The following is a 6,629-nucleotide window of genomic DNA, read 5'->3' as shown; positions in this document are numbered from 1 at the left end:
CCAATAAAAACTGTAGTAAAATGTCTGTCATTTGACAGTGAGTACAGAATACACAAGATGAAAGAGTAAGGAATACCAAATAATTCTGAAGGAAAAAGCTTGATCGGCAAGATTTTAAGACTTACTTTAAAGTCATGGTAAAGTAAAAGTGACATATTTGCTTACAAATAGACAAACTAAGGAACAGCTCAGAGAATCAAAAATAGACCCAAGCATATATGAAAACTTGTTATAAAATGTGGCATTAAAAGTCTATTGGAAAAGGATAAATCAAATAAATGGGAACAAGTGGATAAAAATAGATTCTTGCCTCAAAACAGTAACAGACGTAACTTCTGTGAAGATTAAAACTTGCATTAAAAACAAAACTTTGGGAACAAAACACCAAACTATCATGATACTGGGGAAAGTGGAAATATAATAAGATACAAAAAACCCAAAACAAAAAGATGGGAAACTGTGACTATGTTAAAATGCAAAATATCTGTCCAACAGAAGATCCCATAACCAATGAGAGCAAGCTATAAAGGGACCAAAGATACTTGCATGCATATTATAAGCAAAGGCTTATATCCAGATGACACAAAGAACTACCACATCGTTAAGAAAGAGAGAGAAAAATACCAACAAAAATGTGAACATTATGAGGAAGAGAAAATCTGAGTGGCCAATTAGCCTATAAAAAGAAGTTCAATTTCAGTTTTTGAGGTAATAGAAAGTGATATAGATTCTGTTCTTTACCCCTCATGCAGGAAATAATTAAAAAGTCTTATAATACTGAGTACTGGAGAAGAAGAAGAAAAATCAGAGCTTCTACTCGCTGCTCGTGGGAGTACAGAATGATAAAAGAGCAGATTCACTTGTCATGTTTGCCTTAAAAAACAAAAAGCAAGTGAGACAGAGTGTTGATATTTATGCAGTCTGAATGGTGAATATATGAATTTTAATACTATCTAAATTTTAAATTCCTTGTTAGCTTTTTATTTTGAAGTAGTTTGAGACATGCAAACATTGTTAAGATAGCATAAAGAATTTCTGGATACCCTTTATCCACTTCCACAGAGGTTAGCGTCTTACATAATCGCAGTGCAGTGATCAAAATCAGGCAGTGATCATTGCTCCACCACTATTGCCTGATCTATAGACCTTATTCAAATATATCTAAATTTTTTAATTTAAATTTATGATCCCATGGTTCGTGTCATTTTAAATATGTACTAAGCATTAAATTTATAGAATGGCTCAGCCAAGTTATCAGCAAGGAGAAAAAGTATTTCTGGACGTACAGTCCACCTGTGTAGATGTACTAAAGTAATGGAAAATGCTTTTTCCTGAACACATGCAGGAGAGAGAAATGCACCAATATTTTATGAGAAAAGTCTTAGATAATACACTTACATTTTTCTTATGAAAATTTAACCTACACGAAGGTAAAACATTTTTAAAGTAACAGTGGAACTTTAAAAATACATGCTTAGGGCACCTGGGTGGCTCAGTCGGTTAAGCATCTGACTCTTGATCTCAGCTCAGGTCATGATCGCAGGGTCGTGAGATTGAGCCCCGTGTCAGGGCTCTGCACGCACTGTAGAGTCAGCTTGGTTTCTCTCTCCCTTTGCCCCTCGGCCCCCCTCCCCCCGCATGTGCTTTCTCTCTCTCTCAAAAAATTAAAAATAAAAATATATGCTTAGTTTATGAATGTACACAAGTGAGGCTTGAACAGTGGTTTTCAAAAATTCAAAAATAGCTACTCGACGCACTCTCACTCCCTCAACAAATAATTGACTATCCCTCCCTTCTCTCAGCCATTTTCTAAAAAGTTTTCACTATTGGTATAAAGTTGTTGAGGCTCTTAATTAAGAGAGCAACTGAGGTTTGGAATTTTCCTTCTTTATAGGCTTTTACATGAGGATTAAAGAACTTTCCATCTCACATGGTTTAAGTGCCTGGAGACTAGATGGGGGATTAGATGCTTTTTGAAAAACACTTCAAGGCCTCTGAATCTGTGGTCAGAGCCGCGACTCGGTGTCGGTGAAGCATCCCCACGTCTCTCTCCTGCAGGAACTCAATGTCAAGATACAGTAGGTGCTCCCAGGAAGACCAGAAGCAGTGTTGTGCAAGTTTGCCACATAAGAATCTTCTGGATTGTGTGACTAAGCCAGATCCCCGGGCTCGACCTTAGAATCTCCAGAGAAGGAGGCTCTGAATCTGCATTTTTTACAAGAGTCGCAGTTGAGCCTTAGAAGCAGGAAAATTGGGGAAATAGGAAAGGAAGCCACATCTGGCAGGTTTGCTGGCACCTGGCTTGAGCTGATGAGGCAACTTTAGATGGTGCGTTTAAACCAGTGTTGTAATATTGACGGAGCCCTCGAGGGTTGGGGACTGGGATGCCTGTCTGTGCAAGGGGGCTAAATAGTGGGAAGAGGTGGAGGAGAGGGCTGTGAAGGCCATACCATCACCCTCCTCATCCAGGTGGCCCCATTCCATTTTAGATTCATTGCTTTTGGGCTCCCTGCAATATTGTGCCCCCATCTCCAGGCCTTAAGCTCCCTATCTTGCTGAACCCCCTGGGATAGTGGGGAGACAAGAAAAGGTGCTTAGCTGAGCGTGCTGTGCGTGCCAGAGTCACAACTGCTCTGTGTTCTGTAGCTCTTTAGAAAGGTGGTGTTAAAGGACCCTTCTTTGTAACACCCAAGGCCAGTTACTAGCCTTTGGGGACCACAGTTTGTGCCGAAAAGATGCCATAAGTTGGGAAAATTGCTCACATCATGGGCCTTCAAATCTCAGGGGGAAAAAATAGCAAAGAAGAGGGGGGTGGGAAACAACAACACAAAGACAGACAGGCTGAGAGGCTGTTAATTTATCAATCTGCAAATCTGGGGCCTGGCCAAACTTGGTAGCTGTCAAATCAAGTATGCACCCAAATTAAAAAGCTTTATCCGTCTAGGAATGATTCACCAGAGGGCCATTCTAGGAGTTCAACTTATAAAAATTCATGGAGGAAAGAAGCATAAAAGGGTCCAAGCAGGCATTTGATGCTACAGTTGGGAAAAAAAAGTCAATGTATCTCATTATTTTTCACATGGCTCTTATTTACAATATGCATCATAAAGTAAATTAAGTTATTTTAGTAATTGAGCACATTTTACAACTATTGTTAAAACTGGGGAAAATAAAATTGGGAATATAATAATTACCAGATTAGGACAGATACCAGGCTAATCATGCTAATCACGATGTTTGCTGTCTCTTTCAGGACTCAGAACAACCCCTTAAGATGTTAACTATTATCATGCCCATTTTACAGATCAGAAAACTGGTGTCTGGAGATGTTCATTTGCTTTCCCAGGTAAACTGCTTTGCAAAGTCCATAGAGTCAACCACTATGCTTTTCATCACATCTACCTATTGCTAAATTTTCTGGAGCAGTATCCCACTTCCTCAGGGTGCTTTCTCTATTTCTGTGTCTTGTACTGACATTCTGCCCCCCTCTGCACTCAGGCTCATCCTGACATTCACTATTTGGGACCGTCCTAACTCCGTAGCCGCTAACATTGCTATTTCGGTGCTTCTATATTATGTCACCACCTTGAGTGGACCCCACGGTCCCTAGGGCTGAGGTTATGTCCTCTGAGCGCATCCTCCTCTTTCCTGGGTCCTTCACAGTAGCAGATACCCCTTCGACACTTCTTAAATACATGTCCTATCAGTGGTGAGCATAGTACTTAAGTTATTGTAGGTGAAAGGATAAAAAAAAAATTACTGCAGACATTTAAGAACCAACTGACTTATTTTGAGATTAAAGTATGTTCTCAGTGAGGATACTTTTCAGAACCTCAAGAGCTTATGATTCAAGATTACTAAAGTGAATGAAACAGCAACTACAATTTTATGGCCCTTACGTAAGGGAATATACATTTTGTAAATCATTTGCTTGTCAGTCTCTGCTTAGTCAAGCTTGGTTTGGCAGCACTTACTGGCCATTTCTGTTTGCTCTGTGGAGAAGCAACAATTTGAAAAAGGAAGATTGATTGAGCTGCAGTATCCTCGTGTATAACTATTTATCATCACTAATTATGCTTCTGACTGTGTAAGTATTTCAGAGTAATTTATAGGAACAAAATTCATTATTCATAAAAGCCAGTGACAGATGTCCAGGATGGAGGGTTACAGCCAGCAGGTCTCACTAATCAGCATTTCCCTTCCTCAGCCTGCTGCTCAGTTTATGCCATGTCTTCAAGATCTTCGATAAGCATGATTCGCAGGAAGTCTTTGAGAGAGCTATCTGGAGGCAGTCTTCAAAGAATCGCTGACAGCCCTCTACCACTCAGCCCTTTCAAGTTTAAAATAAAAGATCAAATGTAAATTTTGTCTTACTTTAGTTGGAAGAATTTCCTCCAAAGCACTTTCAATGAAATGGGTAAAATTCCTTTGGTGAATTACCGATGTGGGCAACCAGACTTCTTGTTGTATCTTTCATGAGGTAGACTGTGAACAAATCTCCTTTAAGAGATGCTGTTTATTTTTTTTTAAGTTTTTATTTTAATTCCAGTTAGTTAACTCAGTGTTTTATTAGTTTTAGGTATATAATATAGTGATTCAATAATTCTGTACCTCACTGGGTGCTCATCACTACCAGTATGCTCCTTAATTCCCATCATCTGCTTCACCCATCCTCCCACCACCGTCTGGTACCCATCAGTTCTCTATAATTAAGAGTCTTTTTCTTGGTTTGTCTCCCTCTCTTTTTTTTTCCCCTTTGCTCATTTGTTTCTTAGATTACACATATGAGTGTGAAATCATATGGTATATGTCTTTTTCTGACTGGCTTCTTTTGCTTAGCATTATACTTTCTTGCTCCATCCATGTCATTGCAAATGGCCAGATTTCATTGTTTTTGGTGGCTGAATAGCATTCAATTGTGTATATATACCATATCTTCTTTATCCATTCATCAGTTGATAGACAAGAGTTGCTGTTTAATCATTCTTAAAGTGATTGTTTCTTACTGTATCTTATATACTAAAAAATAATCTTCCTTAGAATGCTAAAGATGTTTTTTAAAGATTTTATTTATTTTTTGAGAGAAAGAGAGCACAAACAGGGGGAGTAACGGAGAGGGAGAAGCAGGCTCTCTGTTGAGCAGGAGGCCTGAAACGGGGCTCAATCCCAGGACCTGACCTGAGCCAAAGGCAGACGCTTAACCAACTGAGCCACCCAGGCACCCCTAAAGCAGATGGTTTTTAAATAGATTATAAACCAGTCTGTTGCCGTTCACATCCCAACTTCCTGAAATCTACTTTGGTTTTCAAGTTTTAAAAAGTGATGGCTTTCATGCTGTGTTGCCATTGTGTGTGTTTGGTTCGCCACTTAATCCATCATTTTACCTAGATTGTCTGTACTAAATTAAATCAACTCAGTCACTAATGAAGAAAAATGTCACAGGTTTGACCCACTAGAAAGTGTTTGTGTTTGTATGTGATATTTTTTCAAGAATCTTGAATTTACTTTATTGAAATGTATTTAAAGAAGCACAAAATACATGAATTTAATTTTGTTAGAATAGTACACATGAAAATATATCTCCCCGCTACAGGCAAGAATCATACCATTTTTTTTAAACTTGAGAATGGCATGTGGAAGTTAGTGCAAGGACAGCTAATCCCAGAGAAAATACCTCTGTAGGAGTACTAGCTAGGTCAGTGTTTCCTTAATTACTCACTGCCAAATGTCAGTCTAATTGCAAATAATAAGTTAGTCTTGCATGTTGAAGGTCTCTATATATTTCTTTATTTCATGGCCTTTCCCAGCTCTATATGGTCTGGACTCAAGACTAGAAGCACAAGTAGTAGATGTCTTTTGAATCCACTCCTGCTGAAAATAGGATTTTCTTTTTATTTTTCCCCCTATGTATCCTTAGAAAAAAGGTGTTGGGTAATAAAATGCTGAGAGAGTTAGCTCAACTAAGCTCTGTGGGTATAAGCTCAATCAACAACTTTTACCACGAACAGGAAAGTATTCATCATATTATGTAAAGACTGTTATAAAACAGATAAAACATTCGGTGCACAAAGCAATAAGCCTTCTGGAGTTAAGTTGGGGCCTGCAAAACTGAAGATTGTAAATAATCTTTACATGAGGCTGTGCCTGAAAGAAGTGAGGCCATAACAGTGTAGGATCTATGTCATAGTAAAGGAGCTGTAGATCTTTCGGTTTGAATCTTGGCTGCCAGTGGATACCTTGGGGTGATCTAAAATGGCTCATTATCCTTGTCACCGCAAACTCTTTTGACAACGCTTTTTGGAATTCAGCTCCATGGTTGGAGTGAATCAGGGTCATTGTTTGAATTTTCACCCAAATGGTTAGCTGCCTTTGAAACATGCCCATAGGCCAGAGATTGCCATCTCAAAAACTCAAGAGCCAAGTAACTACAGTTGACCCTTGAACAACAGGGAATTTAGGAGTGCCAACCCCTGCACAGTCAAAAAACTGCCTATAACTTTTGATTCTACCAAAACTTAACTCTTAATAGCCTACTGTTGACCACAAGCCTTACCAATAACCTAGTCAATTACATATTTTGTATGTTATATATATGTACTATATTCTATGTTATATATAAATATTGCATT

The sequence above is a fragment of the Callorhinus ursinus genome, unplaced genomic scaffold (genome assembly GCF_003265705.2).
Source record: "Callorhinus ursinus isolate GAN/ISIS: 27379988/994484 unplaced genomic scaffold, GSC_fseal_2.0 scaffold23, whole genome shotgun sequence".
Classification (NCBI taxonomy): domain Eukaryota; kingdom Metazoa; phylum Chordata; class Mammalia; order Carnivora; family Otariidae; genus Callorhinus; species Callorhinus ursinus.
Note: the sequence above shows the minus strand (reverse complement) of the source record.